Here is an 18,210-nt window from a genome sequence, read left to right on the forward strand (position 1 = left end):
GTTTGAAGATGGTGACATGACAAATGATCTGGAAGTAGGTATGAGGGATTTTAGGTTGCATACCGATATTGATGTTGATCACCAAGACACCATTGGTAGTTTAGATGGTTTGGAAATGGAAATGGAAGAAGCAATGTTGGATAATGATAAATTTTATGGAGAAGAAGTGAATGAGAGAGACATAGATTCCCTTTTCTATAAGGGTCAAGTGTTTGGTACAAAAGAAGAGGTGAAGAAAATGATTAGATCACATGCTGTGGAAACAAGAAGACAAATTAGGATTCGAAAAGATGATCTTTTAAGGGTTCGGGCAGTGTGTGAAGGTGATATGCAAGATGGGTCCCACATGAAAAAAAATCTGGGGTTGAAACTAGCAGTTGTGAAAAAGATAAAAGGTCAATAGAGAAACATGTTGGGGGGTATAGGAAAAAGGAAAGACCCATTTGTGAATAAATGCCCTTTGGTTTTGTTGCTTTCTTACCAAGACAAAACAAGATCTTGGAAAATAACCAAGTTGGTGAGTGACCATAAATGCCTTCAAACAAGGCAAATTTATGCTTGCACAGGTACCTTCCTATCTCATCACTTAGTTGAGGAACTACAAGGTAACCCCAAGATGCCAATTAAAGCTATCAAAGAAAATTTTTAGAAGAAGTATGAGGTTGGTGTTTCTGACATGAAAGCATATAGGGCAAAGATTATGGCCAAGGAACATATCAATGGAAATTTTAGATCTCAATATGGGCTGCTGAGGGATTACATTGAAGATTTTAAGAATACTAATCCAGGTACAACAGTTCACCTTGAAGTAGAAGCGTTCACCGACCCCACATCTGAGACAAGAAATTTTAAGAGAATCTATGTATGCTTGGGGCCTTCGAAAAAAGGTTTTAAAGCTATTGGGAGATATCTTTTGGGACTGGATGGGGCTTTCCTCAAAACTGAATGGACTGGTCAATTGCTCACAGCAGTTGGTCTAGATCCAAACAATGGCTATTACCCCTTAGCATATGTGGTTGTAGAAGCTGAAACAATGCTCTCTTGGCAATGGTTTTTGCAATGCCTTGGTGATGGCTTGGACATGGACAGCAGATCTAAGTTTACCTTTATGAGTGATAGGCAAAAGGCTAGTATACATTCCTTTTCATTCAATATTTTGATATTTATCTTATCATGTCATATCAATGATGTAATTGTTCCTTGAATGCACAGGGGCTTATCCAAGCAGTGGAAAGGGTTTTTCCTTGTGCAGAGCATAGATATTGTGTTAGACACATTATTGAAAATGTGAAACAAATATTCAAAGACAAGATTTACAAGGATGCCATCTAGAAACTGGCTGCATGTACAATTGCTGCTCATTATGAAAGGGAAATGCATATATTAAAAAGGTTAAACAAAAGGGCACATCTTTGGGTGTCTAAAATCCCACCCGAGCATTGGTCAATATCACACTTTACGGGTATCATTGTCATTTTCCTTTCTTAGTTGTTAGTTCGAGTGTTCATTTAAAGTGTATAATACTATTAGTTATTTTGGTATAATAGGAAGAGCACTCTCAAATGTCTTGATCAATAACATGTGTGAAGTCTTCCATTCAAAGCTCGTTGATGGAAGGGACAAACCAATAATTACATTGTTGGAATACATAAGGGAGTATCTTATGAGGAAAATAGTGAATGTTTTGAAGGTAATTGATAAGTCACTAGGCTTGCTAACACCATATGCTACTAATATTATGGAGTCAGCAAAGAAGGAGGCTAATAGGTTAGTTCTAATCCTTTCATGTGTCTTTTAAACAAAACTGGAATATACATTGTTTTAACACATTCAAATGATAGGTACACTGTGCATTGGAATGGCGAGGAACATTACCAAGTGACTGGACCAAATGGTGATCAATGTGTGGTGAACATGAGAACAAATACTTGTGCATGTAGGAGATGGGAAGTCACTGGATACCATGCAGACATGCTGTGGTAAGTATTTGGGTGAAGGCTGCTCATGACCCAAATGTTGGCAAACCAGAATCATTTGTCAATCCAATATACACAATGGAGAGGTGGAAGGTTGTATACATGTTAGTGCACGGATTCGGTGTCCATAACAATCGAATAAATTATAAGTTGTCTAGTGTGTATATTTAATGTATATTGTAAAATGGGCTATAAATAGGTAGCTCATGCTCATAATTTAGGAGAGAACTTGTACATAGATCTAAATTATCCTCTCCATAAGTTATTATTCTCTCTAATGTATTCTTCCATATCTATCAATAAAGTATATATTTAAAGTATCGATTTCGTGTTGATGTATCGTATTAGTGGCTAGATCTTGAACTCTATGACGTTCTCTCAATTGGAAAAACCCCTTCTACTCCTCTCCCCGTGTGTCACAATTTATCACCGGATGAATTGGAGGATACTGTCGATCCTACCCTCTATCAAGCTATGATTGGTTCTTTGATGTATCTTACTGCTTCTCGACCCGACATAATGTTTGCTGTTTGTTTATGTGCTAGGTACCAAGCTAGTCCCCGAGTGACTCACCTGGCAGCGGTCAAGCGAATTCTTCAATATCTGAGGGGCAATCCAGAAACCGGGTTATGGTACCCCAAGGACGATACTTTTGATCTTACCGCTTATTTTGACTCAGATTATGGAGGATACAAGATTAATTTCAAGTCTACTACAGCGGGATGTCAATTTTTAGGAAGCCGGCTTGTTTCCTGGCAGTGTAAGAAGCAGACAACTGTAAGGCCCCGTTACCGGTGCCTCACATTTGGACGTTGGATTTACTCATAAACGCAGTTCTAAAATCAGAGTTAATTAAAACCTTTCGCGGAATTATAAAATAGTCAACCATTCGTTACAATCATCCATGATTTGTCTTTTTAAAACATAACGCAAAATAGAGTAATAAAACATCATAACAAAATCTTCAGATGCCAGCTTCGTCCAACCCTACCACATGTCCTCCTCAAGCTAACTGACTCATTCTACTCACCTGCGTGCAAAGTAAAAGTCAGCTACGCTGAGTGAGTTCTAGTTAATACAAGTAACATACAATACTTTCTTATACTACATACTTAACCTCTTTTACTTTCTTTCGTACTTACATAAGTATATACCTTCGTACTTACTTTCATACTTTATATTTCTTTATAAACATAATTATACATTTTAAAGAGCCTTTCGCCCTATAACCTCACAGATATTTTTAGGGTCTGCTACCCTTAAAGAGCCTCTCGCCCTATAACATCACAGATATTATTAGGGTCTGCCACCCTCCTTCACAGATATTATTAGGGTCTGCCACCCTTTACCGTCAATTCCTTCATATCATGCCTTCCCTCTCATTTATATAATTTACATACTTTCTTTTATACTCATATTCTATAACATACATGCTTCATACATACGACATATATATAAACATCCTCATCATCTAACTATCTCCTGGAAGTACATGCAATATCCGAAGATCGTTCATGTACCGTCAAGCATTATTCTATAGTATACACATATATCATAAATAGGCATACACTTACCATTTAAGGTAGGTGTATTAACTAATCACATCGAGTATGCACACAGCCGCGAAAACATAATAAGGAATGGGGCTAGAAACTCACCTGAATGCGGTTACGTTCACCGTTAATTGTAATCCCTTTCTTCTGTTGTGCACGGCTGACTGTATAATAATTACACGTATCAATTAACTATCACTACTCATATCATCTTTCTAGTCTTAGCTATTACCCCCAACGAACGGGGGTCCCGGGGCAGCGCCCCTGGCAGCGGGGTTCTAGGGGCGGCAGCCCCTAGCAGGGTCCAAGGGGCAGAGCCCCTGGCTGGGGTCGAGCTGCCAGGTCAGCTTGGGAAAAAATTATTTCCAATAACTGTCTTAACACATTTTTCATTAGGATTTTAATTTATTTTCTAATTCGTTAACATCAGCGAACTTAGCTAGTAGCGAACTTAACATCAGCAAACTTATGGATTGGCGAAGTTATCTACGGCGAACTTGCTTATAGCGAACTTGTCTATGGCGAACTTGCTGCAGCGAACTTAGTCAATCAGCGAAGTTGATCAGTTAGGCGAACTTGCTTGCAAGCGAACTTGCTTGCAGCGAAGTTCGCTTGTAGGCGAAGTTGTTCAGCAGCCGCCGCTGTTCGTCCTTAATCCCCAAAATCATCATCGTTTTACCGAAAAAATTCCTGGATATGATGCTAACCGAACCCGGGATCATTCCCATGGTCTCGTTTGGGTAAAAATTGGTCCGGAAGACATAAAGTTTGAGTCTTTAGGCTCATAACGTTCAATATCGGTTCTAAGGTTTATCTTAAACGAACCGTTTATATTTACGGGTTCATTAGGTTTGTTTTAACATCAAGTTTATAACTTTATATACCCGATCTATTCTAGTTCTAAGTTTTAAGGCTAAACGTTTATAAAAATGTAAACTTTAGGATCGAGACATACCTTTTTCGGGTTTGTTGGCTTAGCTATGAGCTTTAGATCTTGTATTTATCTCGTGTATTGAAGAATCTACCAATTGTAACGTACGCTCGATCTCGCTCTTCCCTTTCCTCTCTCGGCCGTATACATATAAGGTTGTATGTGTGTGTTTGAGTGTGTAGGCAAATATGGAAGGTGGAATGAGGATTAGGGTTTTAGGGTGATTTAAGGGGTATTTATATCCCTTAAAGCCCATGGACCTAAGGCCCATTACCCTTAATCCATCTTAATTAATCCAAGTCCATGATCTTTTCCTTATTAGATGCTAGTTAATATTATTTAACACACGACAATTTAACGCAACTTTCTTTATTTATTATTAGAATATTTAGGATGTTACAACAACGGTCTCCACTTAAGCCGCCGAAGCTGAGTATGTTGTAGCCTCGAGTTCCTGTTCCTAGGTTTTGTGGATACAACAACATCTTCGCGACTACGGTTTGAAGTTTCTTACTACTCCCATTGTAATTGATAATTCTGCTGCCATTAGCATCACCAAGAACCCTGTACAACACTCTGATACGAAACATATCGAAATTAAATATCATTTCATACGGGATTGCTTTGAAAAGAAATTAATTGATCTTGAGAAAGTACACACCGATTTTCAAAAAGCTGACTTATTTACCAAGGTATTTGACAAAACGGGTTTTCAATTTTTGCTTCACTTAAATGGCTTAAAGACCCTTGCTGATGTCCTGAAACTAGATAACTATTTTTATTTTAGTTTATTTTTCTTTAGAATTTTATTTCGGTTTTGGCTTTTAGGGGCTGAAAATAGAAAATACAAAAAGATTGTTTTTTTGTTTGTATAGGAAAAATCCAAAAAGATGGTGAAGTTTTATCTTATTTATAAAAAAATTTGAAAAACTCAAAAAGATTGTGTTTTTGTTTGTACAGAAATATCCGAAAAAGACTAAAAGAGTGTGTTTTTAAGTATGTAAAGAGAAAAACCAAAAAGATTTTTGTTTACATTCGCTGAAAATTATGTCATTTACTTCTAATTGTAGGACATATACTTGTATATGTTTGGTCCTGATAATTTCTTGTAAATATTCAGGATAGCCATTCACCTGACAATGGAAAGTATTTGGGGCGTTCGTTAGACTTTCTATTTTATTTTCTCGCTGAAAATTATGTCGGTTATTTAAGTTTGTGGAGCATGTTTACATGTTTTGGTCCTATTATCTACTTGTATATTGATAGGATAGCCATTAATCTAGATACTCAAAATAACTAGGGCGATTAAATTCATTCTGTTTTATGCTCCTCAAAATTTTGAGTTTTTTGAAGCAAAAAGAGAAAATGATAGTACATTGATTATTTGACCCCAATTCCAGTAAGAAATAAGCTTAAAGGAGTGAGTGCTTAATTGCATTGGTGCATTGATAGGTCTTAAACAAATTGTTAGAGTATAGTATGTGATATAAACATAAAGAAAAGCTAAATTGAAAGAGGTGTTAGTCTCTAGTAAAAGTCTCGGTGAGGATGGCAGAAATGTAATAATCGGTCATACTCAAGCCTCATAGCTGTTGATCACCCAAAATTATAATAAAGCAAATAACAAGCATTAGGGTTCTCGACACTGTGAGTCTTTATGCGGCTTAATCATCTTGGTATTCATAAACATGAATATTTCACTCGCTTCTAGAGCAAACCCAAAGTCATTAAACTTGATCACTGCTGTACTTCGTACAATTTAAACTACCGACTTGATCAAAATCCGCTGTTAGTCATACAATTGTTCCTCCCTTGCGCGCGTCTCAATACCAATAAGAAACGGACCCTAGGGGATACAATGTATGTAAGGCGACAGATGGACTCGTGCATACTCACTCAAAGTAAGGGAAACTTGATGCATTGCTCAAAAGTTATAAAACTCTCAAAATTTTGATCAACACTATAATGGTTTAAGTCAAGTTGGGGTGATTTGACAAAAATCAAATTAAGCTTGAACCGAGATTAGAGGATGATAGTTTCTGACATTCTGTGTGCTAATTGAACTATTAATTATATCACTAAAATGCTTGAAGACTTGTTATAAGATTTAAGTGGACGACAATATCTATGACCGACTTAACGCCAGTCATAATATCGCTGAAATATAAAACTGTGATAGAAGGGCAATTTGGTCAATATGATTCTCTGCTCGAACTCAACAAAAATCCAAAAATATGTACTGCTTTTGATAAAACATACAAAATCACAAAAACATTTTCTATTACATTTTTAGTTTCGGATACTTCTTGTGTAAATATTTTAATCAAAATATCAAAATTCAAAAAGATTTTGCTTTTACATTTTTTTATATATATTATTTAATTCTTTTTAAGTTCTCGGTTTCAAAACGTGAAACAATTTTAAGGTATTCGATTATCGAGATAAAGGTCCTTGGTAATTCGTATTAAGTTAAAATGGAGTTTTCTTTAATTATTTAAATTCTTTATTTCTTTTTTTAATATTTAATTAATCTATCATTTATTTATTCTTTTAAAATTAAATAAAGCATAATTCGTTAATTATGAATAACGAATTAGGTTATTCTAACGAATTACATTTTAATTCGTTATCCTAATTCGCTTCCGCACTCTGTAACGAATGACTTTAATTCTTTATGCATAATTTAACGAATTAGACAATAATCAAAATCTTATTCGTCATGACACATGTTAAATGAATCAAACGAATTGGCTGATTCGTTAATTCAAATTTCAAACGAATCATCTAATTCGTTACCTTCGGAATCGTGCAGTGTCAGTGTATATAGGACGGCGTGCATACGAACCGTCCTATTACACACTTTTATTCTTCAATATTACAAAGTTACCCTGTTCATAATTTTCAGAATCTTTGATTTTCGATTTTTCTATGTTTTGATTATACCATTGTGTTTATAAGGTATAGACGATCATTTCTTTGTACTTTTCGTCAAAAATCATATAGTTTGAATAGGGTAATTAAGTTAATATTGTTACCATTGTTTAAGGTTTCTTTGAACCTTGATGTATATGCTGCAATGGACCTTGAATCGGTTACCATGATCATCGGAAGGGGTTTCCGAGTTCAATGGTACCCTTTGATTATCTTTTGATTACTGATTGATGGGTAGTTTATGAGTGGCCTTTATCGGGATTTTATGTTATGGTTTAAACCCTAACTTACGCACCTTATTTCATGTTTTGGATGTTCAAATCGATACCATTTGGGTCGCTGAGGGTTTCCGAGATCTTTATGGTCACTTGTTCGAATATCCATCGCCGATTATGGGATAATTGACATCAGATTTGCAATTTTGATTTCTGGTGTTCTTGGTTAATTTTGACTTTGACTAGAATTGAGTCAAAGATTAAGCCTTTTTGGCCATTCGTTATACTTAGCGAATTGGAATTACTTCGTGTCCAACTTGTTACATAATTATAACGAATTTGAATAGAAAATCCATTTTATTAACGAATCAGATGTGCATTCATTAAATTATAACGAACCAAATGTAAATTATAACAAACTAGAGGAATAGTTCGTTACCTGTTCATAGTAATTCGCTAATTCTAATTCGTTAATAATTTACTTGATAGCAATTTAGCTGATTCATCAAAAATCTGTGTAACGAATCAGACTGAGTATTTAACGAATGACATTTTCATTATTTTATATTATACAATAGTTATTTTATGGTTACTTATTCTCGTCCTTATTTATACAGTAGTATGGCTGATCAAATGAACCAAGACCCACCAGTTGCTGAGCAACAAGAGCAACAACAACAACAACAACAAGAAGTTATACCGCTATTGCCGTACGATAAGAAGCATAATTATGTGCCTTTTTAGGTACAAACTTTGCAGATGAAGCTTTATTTGGAGATTTACTCGCTTTTCTAAGACGTTCGGTGATACATTTTGCTGTAACTGCAAGACCTATCGTTTATTTAAGCATCATTCGTCAGTTCTGGAATACGGCAAGATGCATTGAAGTTGAGAACCACATCACGGCTACAATCAACCAAGTGCCTATCACCGTTGATATTAATGTGATCCGGCGAGTACTTCAGTTTGTTGATAACATTGACAATCCTTGTGAGTTTAACAAGACGTTAATCAAGGGTTTATTTCGTCGTGTGTTGTACGGTGGTGATGTCGGAGATTCTATGTACAATAAGAATGGCTTATGCCCGACATCAAGTATCTGTTACACATCTTGATTCATTGCTTGGGAGGTCGTAAGGGTGGTTTCGATGAATGCCGTGTCATGTTGCAGTCGGCTTTTGTTGCACTAGTTCTTAACAAGCCGTTCAACTTCTCAGAGATGATCTTTTATCATCTTAAAGAACAGTGTCTGCAAACGATTCAGAATAAAAAGTTCTTGATGTATCCACGCTTTCTTCAGCTAATTATTCAAGACTTGATCCCAAACTTGGTCATCGATCAAACATTGATAGGGGATGTGTTGGACTTAGACCATGACGGCTGACATGGTACGTCGAATGAAGATCTATCGAAAGGAAAGACCTAGGACTAAACGTTTGATTGGTCATATAGTGAATCCTGATTATGTATGTCCTCTCGAGGATCGCTGGATACATGATGATTCGGACTCCGAGCGTGAGGGAGGAGAAGGTGGGAACGATGAAAATGATGATGGTGATAATGGTGGAATTGGTGGTGATGGTGATGTAGCTATCTTAGAACAACAAGCCGCGGTTGAAGATGCGTTAGCTGCTACAATTGCAGCTCAACGAAAGAGAAGGGGTAAAGAGTTGGCAACTGAGGGTTCAGCCAAGAGACGTGTGTCAGCTGGGGCTGGCGTTTCGTTTGGAGTTCAACCTCCAAGTTCGTCCACTCCTCAACGCCCGGCGGTGCCACTTACTACTAGCACTCCAGAGCTTACATTGATGACGACGTTGATTCCTCATGACAGACTGGGTATGATTCCTCAAATGGCTTTAGCTGAGATACCAATACCTTCTGTTATTTCCTTAACTACTCCTCCAACACCGTCCATGAGGCCGCCTCAACCTAGTGATGTTTCATTTATGAGAATTACACAGCCTCAGGGACCAATCCAGCCAGTTCATCCATCTCTTTATAATATGCCACCACATCGTCAAACAGACATGCTTTTGAATCTTCTTCATTTATATGAAAATCAAATGTCGGCTGACCGCATGAATCAGGAACGACTCATGGAAAATCAGAAGAAACTAATGAGTTACGTCTCCTTTTTTCAAAAGGAAACGAAAGCTCTCCGTGAGATTGTCACGTCTCAGGGGGTGAAATTGAAAGAACAAGAAGATATCATTCTACAACTCACGTGTAAAGACGATGTGTTAAAAAAGTTGAAGAATGATGATGAGGAGGACCCTGATGCTTCAGGTGCTGGAGGTAATGAGCTGAAACCATCTCACGGTTCTTCCTCTGGTGTAGGAACTAGTGGAGTTGGTGAGTCGGACAAGCAGATTATTGTTTATCATGATACAACTGCTGCGAAACTGATTGAGATGATTGAAGCTGATATAGTTATCTTTGTGGATGGATCGGGGGTGATCAGGAGTGTGCTGAACCGGAATGAGATTGAAGTTGGGCAGTTTGTGCAACGGTCTCTAACACGAGAGCAGATTTCACTACTGCTTGGTTTGAATGATGAACAGTTGATCGTGTTAGAGGCAGAGCCGGATGTGGAAGTAGAGAATGAGGAGGAGATTCTTAACGATCTGACTATTCAGATGAATACAGATTTTATTTATGAAGATGACGAGGTCGAGGTTGAAGACGTCACAACTGAGGAGTATCCTGATTTGTTTCAACACACAAATGTTGATCAAGGTGCTCCAGTATTTAATGAGCAAATGTGTAAAGCAGCTGAGGATAACTTGGATAAGTTATCAAAGGGTAAAAGTGTGGTTGATACGAGATTCAATCTGACTGAAAACCCGACCGATGCTGATATTGAAAGATGGTTTGGGTATAGGAGCAAGAAAGCTCATAAGATTATCGAGGCTTACAGCTATGTAGATCAAGAGGAGAAGGTTGAAGCTGTTGCTCGGCCAAAGCCATCCAAGTGACTTCATTAAAGAACGTGTCAAAGGTTCAAGGTGATATCATTTCTTGGCTATTTGTTTCTAATCTTAAAGTATGCATTGTGAAATGGGAAAAGGGGGTGCAATATTATGAGAAAATAATGGATGTTCTCACTTTACCGCGATGGGATGTTCGAACCCTCGCATGTCGTCCATATATCAACCGTGGGGGTGACCGAATAGCAGATTGATTTCATCAACAATTGTTATTCAAGGTCAATTATGGTTTCAAGTTTCTCAAGCCCCAGGTTCCAACCCGAAAATGTATAAACGAAATTGAACCAAGGACGGGTTGGAGAAAGTTCATCCACAAGGTTAAACCACCTAATACCTTGAAGCGGGTACCAGTGAAGACGTTGAATCAACATATGCATATGTCTTTCAACCGCTGGTATTACGATAACAGAACTGGCGAGGCCGTCATTGTGCTGGGTAAAGGTTTGAAGACCAAGTTGATCAAGATCATTGATCCGATGTGGCTTGTTAACTTAACTGAGACCGACAACGACGTGCTACACAAGAATAATATATTGTTCGAGCGCAATGAAGACTATGATCTGGCTATGCAATTCCAACGCGTTGTGCGTGTATGTTATGAGAACGGGATTCATAGTTGCAGAGATTGACAGTCCAAGCGTTTCAAGTAAAGTAAAGACAAAGAGCTCAAGACGAGGGGGTGTCTGTTAGTACACGGTTTTGCATCTCGAGTCTTTGTATCTATTGTTAATGTGTTTGTCGTTTATTTATGTAATAAAGTATTAAGTTTTCATTGTAGTTCGCTAACGTAATAGGCTAGTTCGTTAAGGATGTTTAACGAACTAGATCTAAGTTAATATTCCTCCTAATTCGTTAAGGATGTTTAACGAATCAGGGGGTGGTTCGTTAAGTTTATTTGAAGTTTATGTATGTAACGAAGTGGATGCTAGTTCGTTACGGAGTGTGTAACGAACTAGATCAATCTTCTATTTATAGTGGCCTTAGTCCACAGTTAATTTAAGTTTCGAGATTATATTATCGAATCGCTGCCCGATTACTCTCTCAAGCTTCAGTACTAATCTTATTATACACATACATACAATTAATATATATATATAACGTATTACTAACAATCTATGGCAATCATGAGCTAGATCCGTGTTAGGTTAATTATACATAGATCAGATATGTGTGTTGGATTAACCAGACCAATCAATTTGTATCAGAGCAGGGGCTGCTCTTGTTGCATCGATTAAGGTATGAATCTGAGTTTTTCGTGTTCTTCGGGTTTTGTACTGATTTAGTCAGATCTGGAGTAAATTAGTGTGTTATAGATGGATCTGAGTGTGAATTCGTGTTTATGAATGGAAGATGATGCTTCCTGTGTAATTTGGTGTTAAGTTATGGTGTATTGAGTGATTCACCATGGAAGAGTATGTTACTTTTTGATTCGGTTTATGATGATTTAGTGATTGTTAAGTTAATTGGATGATGGATTCGTGTTTATAATTGAAATCCGCAAGTTTCTGTGGATTTTGGTGGTTAATTATGGTGAATTGAAGATTTCACCATTGAAGAGCATGTTATGGGTTGATTTATTTGGTGATGAATAAGTAATTGTTAAGTTATTTGGATGATAGATTCGTGTTTAGTATGAAAATCCGAGTGTTCGGTGTGATTTTCGTGGTTAATTGTGGTGTTTTGATGACTTCACCATGGATGAAGTTCAAGTTTCCAGAATCCGGCCAGATCTGAGTTTTTCCGGCCTTGTAACTGATTTTTCCGGTGAAAATCGTTTTTCTAGCGAACAGTTCAGATCCAACAACTTAATTCGTTAAGTTATTGTAGCAATTCGTTAAGGAAACTTAACGAATGGAAAATATAACGAATCAATGTAATTCGTTAAGTTAAAAGTATAACGAATTAAGGTAATTTGTTAAGGAGATTCGTTAAGTTAAAGTTGACGAATTAAGACAATTCGTTAAGTTAATTCGTTAAGGTAAATGTAACGAATTAAGGTGATTCGTGAAGTGAATTCATTAAGGTATGGGTAAAGAATTAAGACTAATTCGTTATGTATGACGAAGTGTGGATATCTTAGCAAATGGGAAGCCATTCGTGTAACTGCTATAACGAATTAGAGCTGGTAAGTTATAACGAATTGATTGATTAACGAATGGAGTGAATATTTAGAATGAATTAGAGAGGTGATTTGTTAAAAAAAAAGTTATTTGGCGGGAAAATTTTTCTTGAAAGAATTTTTTCCTGGATACTCCTCGTAAGTTAACTTTCATTCGTGAAAATTTTGGCGATAATATTTATTTTTCGAAAATTTTCGGTGAATTTTTGGCGGGAAAATCGGGAAAATTTTTCTTAATCTAAATTTTTCTTAGATGTTCCTAATGTATTGGAGACTCTTCGTGTAAATTTTGGTAATATATTTTCCGGCCGACTGTTTACGCGTTTCGGCTGGCCAAGGGGGAGATCTCGTGTAATTTAAGGAGGAGATTGTTTGTGAGTTTTGGATTATTCAAGACCTTGCTGAATTTGTCAAGAAAAGGGGGAGATGAAACTTTCATTTGAGATTATTTGGCATGCATCTTCCTACGTTTGCAAGGTTCCTTGAAAATTTACTGCAAATCGGGTGGTAATTCATGATTGCTAAGCTAAGTTTGACTGAGTTCAAGACTGAAGTTGTTTTTCGATTGGTGATTGATTTGGTTGAGATTGAAACCTGACTATGTGGGATACGAGTGTCTGTCCGTTTACTTCTTTCTGAGGGACTTTGATCCTTACTATGTTGGCTACGAGTAAACGGCGGATTACTTCTGTTGAAGGTGACGATTCTCGAACGGGTTGATCTTGTTGAAGAATATATGAGTCTTGTCATTGGATTGAAGAAATTGATCATTTTGGGTTTATTAATGGAGGTTGGAACTCTTTATCATATGCCCAAACATTAGTCCATCTTTGCGAATGGGATGTGGAAGAGCTTCAAAGAGTTATTTGGGATACACGTTATCAAAAGAATGGAAAACCGAAGTGAAAGATGTTGAATGATCGGGGTATTCATGAAGATGTGTGACGAGGTTAAACGTAAAGATATGTTTTTCTTTACCGGTGCTGATGGATAGCCGATGACTTGTTGCTGATTGTTGAAAGATTGAACCATATCATACGACAATGGATGATCGGGATGATCTCCAAGAGTTGCTCACTTTGAGGGGGTGATCTGATATGAGAAGCTACAGGTTGTTGGTTTGCTGAAAAGATTTAAAGATTGTCTGTTTGCACAAGCCCGAAAATCATCAGTCAAGGGGGTGTCTATTAGTGCACGGTTTGTGACTAGTGATTTGCAGTTAAAGTATTCAAGGATAAAGTATTCGATAGCTACGGAAAAAGGGGAATCTGTTAGTGCACAGATTCGGTGTCCATAGCAATTGAATAAATTATAAGTTGTCTAGTGTGTATATTTAATGTATATTGTAAAATGGGCTATAAATAGGTAGCTCATGCTCATAATTTAGAAGAGAACTTTTACATAGATCTAAATTATCCTCTCCATAAGTTATTATTCTCTCTAATGTATTCTTCCATATCTATCAATAAAGTATATATTTAAAGTATCGATTTTGTGTTGATGTATCGTATTAGCGGCTAGATCTTGGACTCTATGACGTTCTCTCAATACAGTTACAAAGTTTATCCTATTAACGGAATGTCTATGTGGCCCAAGTCACATGTTCCAACACTGATCACAACACCAAAGTATCATAAGCCTATTGGAAGGCCAAAAAAATCTAGGAAAAAGTCAGATGTGGAAAAGGAAGATGCTACTACAGGTAAGAAAGGTAAGAAGGCAAAGGGAAAATCTGTCCAAGTTGAAGAGCAAGGTCCTTCTAAGAAAGCAAAAACAGTTAGGAAGGTCAGGCCACCAGGATCCAATGCATGTCAGGGATGCGGCCAAAAAGGTCACAACATAAGATCATGCCCTGCTGTAGTGTAGAATTAATCTTTTGGGATGTAATGTTTATTCCATGGAACAATATTTTCGGTTGTCTTTTAAATTGTCTTTTGGATTGTAATATGTATTGTCTGTTTTTAGATTGTGTTGAAGCCCGGATTACCAATCAATAACAATAACAGATCTCAGATCTGTGAATATCCGATTAGTACTATTAAGGATCTAGCTCATAATTAACCTTGATTCAGTGTTATGTATGTGTATATATTATCAATATATTAGACGAATAATGTTAAGGTGAAGCTTGTGAGAGAGCAATTGGTTAACACTCAAAAACTCTTTTCAAAACTTACATTAAAAGTGAACAGTAGTTCACTATATATAGAAGGTGATCTGGTTCGCTAACATCCCCTAGCGAACCAGCCTCTCCTTCGTTACATACATTATCATAGCGAAACATCCCCTGATTCGTTAACATCCCCTAACGAATCAGAAGGGAATACATTAAGTGGCTAGTTTGCTAACATCCCCTAGCGAACTAGCCTTTAACATAGCGAACTAGATAATAATAAACATTAATTATTACATTAATTAATAAACAATAACGTTAACGATAAATACAAAGACTCTAGACGCAAAACCGTGCACTAACAGACACCCCCTCGTCTTGAGCTCTTTGTCTTTAACTTATTTGAAGCGCTTGGACTGCCAATCTCTGCAACTATGAATTCCATGTTCATGACACACACGAACGACTCGTTGGAATTGCATAGCCAGGTCGTAATCTTCTTGGCGCTCGATCAAAATCTGCTTCCTGTGTAGCACATCATTGTCTGTCTCTGATAAATTAACCAACCACATCGGGTCGATTATCTTGATGAGCTTGGTCTGCAGTCCTCGACCACGAAAAATAACGGCCTCGCCAGTATGATTGTCATAGTACCAACGGTTGAAAGACAGATAAATATCTTGAGGCATTGTCTTCATAGGAACCTTTTTCATCGTCTTTGGCGGCTTCACTTTCAAGACAAGTTTCTTCCAGCCGGTCCTTGGATCAATCTCGTCAATGCGCTTACGTCTTGGGACCTGGGGCTTGAAGAATTTGAAGCCATGATTGACCTCGAACAGTAAGTGTTGGTGAAACCACTCAGCTGTTCGGTAACCCCCACGATTGATAAATGGACGTCTCGCGAGGGTACGAATATCCCAACGCGGTAGAGTTAAAACATCCATTATCCTCTCGTAATACTGGACACCCTTTTCCCACTTGACTATACATACTTTAAGGTCAGAATCATAGAGCCAGGAGACAATATCACCATGTACCTTAGAACGGTCTTGAAGGTAGTCACCTGATTAGCCTTAACCCAAGCAGCAGCAGTATCTTTTCTTTCTTGATCTACATAACGATAAGCACTGATAATTTTACCCACTTTATGACGTTTGAACCATCTTTCTACGTCCTCATCAGTCACTTCTTTGAGTGAGGGAACTGTTCACTGCACAACCTTTTCCAATTCATCCTCAGTCTCTTTAAACACCTCTTCTTGAAATACCGGAGCACCTTGATCAACGTTCGTGTGTTGATACAAGTCCGGGTACTCATCAGCAGTCACATCCTCCATCTCAATGTTCTCATCCTCATAAACACAATCCGTATTCTAAACAACGGATCAACTTCCAAATCCTCCTCAGTTATCACTTCGACATCGGGCTCAGTCTCTAAAACAGTCAACTGATCATCATTCAGCCCAAGCAGAATCGAAATCTGCTCCCGTGTCAAGGATCTAACCACAAACTCACCAACCTCTATCTCATCTCTATTTACCACACTACGAACCACCCCTGATCCATCAACAAATATCACTGTGTTAGCTGCAATCATTTCAATTGGCTTGGCAGCTATTGGATCTTGATAAATAATTATCTGCTTGCTCGAATCATCACCGCCACTAACACTAGCACCAGAGGATGAACCATGCGATTGTTTAGGCTCACCTCCTGCATCAGGATCATCATCGTCATTCTTGAGTTTCTTGAGGGCATCTTCTTTACAAGTTAATTGTAAAATCAACTCTTCTTGTTCCTTTAATTTCACCCCCTGAGACTCAACAATCGTACGCAACAATTTCGTCTCCTTCTGACAGTAAGAAATATAACTCATCATTCTTCATTGATTCTCCATGAGTCGTTCTTGAGTTTGATGATCAGCTGCCATTTGATTTTCATATAGATGTAGCAGATTTAGCAGCATTTCAATTTGACGACCTGGTGGCAAGTTGTATACGGACGGGTGAACAGGTCCTTGAGGCCGAGTGATTCTCATGAATGAGACATCACTAGGCGGAGGTGGAGGAAGAGTAGTTGTTGGCGGAGGAGGAGGTCTCATTGATGTAGTAGGAGATACTGTAGACAATGCAGCAGGAGGTCTCGGTATCTCGGTTAACGCCATTTGAGGAATAAGACCGAGCCTCTCGTGTGACACCAACGTTGTCGTCAAAGTAAGCATCGGAGTGCTAGTAGTTAGCGGCACGCCGAGCTTTGAGGCGTTGTATGACGTGGTGGTGGGGTTCCAATGATTACTCCAGCCCCAGCAGACACACGAGGCTTCTTTGATGACTCACCAGTTGCCACCCCGCTTTCCCTTTTCGTTTTCTTTCTAGTTGAGCTTTAATGGTGGCAGCTAGAGCCGCATCAACTGCATCTTGTTGTTCTTTAAGAGCTCGTTCACCAACTTCACCATCACCATCATTCCCATCATCATCTCCACCATCACCGTTCCCACCTTCTCCCCCTTCACGCTCGGAATCCGAATCATCATGGATCCAGTGCTCATTAGGAGGACATACATAATTTGGATTGATTATATGACCAATCATCCGTTTGTCCTGTGGCTTTTCCTTTCTATAAATTAACATACGATGCACTGTTTCAGATTTCATATGTTCCATGTCAAGAACATCGTTCACCAACGTTCGATCAATCACCAAATTCGGAATCAAATCCTGAATGATTAGCTATAAAAAAGCGAGGGTACATCAAGAACTTCTTTGACTGTAGAGTTTGCTGAACCTGTTCTTTCAGATGATCAAAGATGAGTTCTGAGTAGTTGAAGGGCTTGTTCAGGATTAGGGCAACAAACGCCGACTGCAAACTTAGGCGACACTCATCAAACCCACCGCGACGTCCACTCATACAATGAAGTAGAACATGCAACAGATACTTGTATGGTGGACACAACCCGTTCTTGTTCAGCATAGATTTACGAATATCACCACCATAGTTTAAGCGTGTGAATAAACCTCTAACCAATGTCTTGTCAAATTCACTCGGGTTATCATCATTATCGTCAAATTGAAGTACCCGACGAATGACCTCAACATCAATCGTAATTGGAATCTGATTGATTGTAGCTCGAACCAATTTATCTGTCTCAACATATTCCGCCGTGTTCCAAAATTGCCTGATTATACTAAGATACACTTTAGGTTTAGCAGTGATTGCATAGTGTATCTTTGAACGTCGTAAGAAAGTCAACATAGCTCCAAACGTTTCCAAATCAGTCACATCTTGATCAACATAAGCACAAATGTTGTGCTTTTTATCAAACGGCAATAAGATCACTTCAGCTTGTTGATCTTGTTGTGGTGGTTGTCCTTGTGGAGATTGTTCTG

At 37.9% G+C, this 18,210-nt stretch overlaps 1 long non-coding RNA gene across 1 annotated transcript; it reads left to right on the forward strand.

The window, feature by feature from the left end:
* The first annotated feature begins 1,606 nt into the window (after window positions 1-1,606).
* Window positions 1,607-14,676, forward strand: LOC143578840 (uncharacterized). Its single transcript, XR_013143346.1, has 3 exons — window positions 1,607-1,767; window positions 1,842-2,080; window positions 14,266-14,676. It is a non-coding gene; the product is annotated as an uncharacterized LOC143578840 (long non-coding RNA).
* Window positions 14,677-18,210: the final 3,534 nt, after the last annotated feature.

The sequence above is a fragment of the Bidens hawaiensis genome, unplaced genomic scaffold (assembly GCF_021521415.1).
Source record: "Bidens hawaiensis isolate Kalapana, Puna unplaced genomic scaffold, B.hawaiensis_p1.1 tig00029360_1, whole genome shotgun sequence".
Taxonomy (NCBI): Eukaryota; Viridiplantae; Streptophyta; class Magnoliopsida; order Asterales; family Asteraceae; genus Bidens; species Bidens hawaiensis.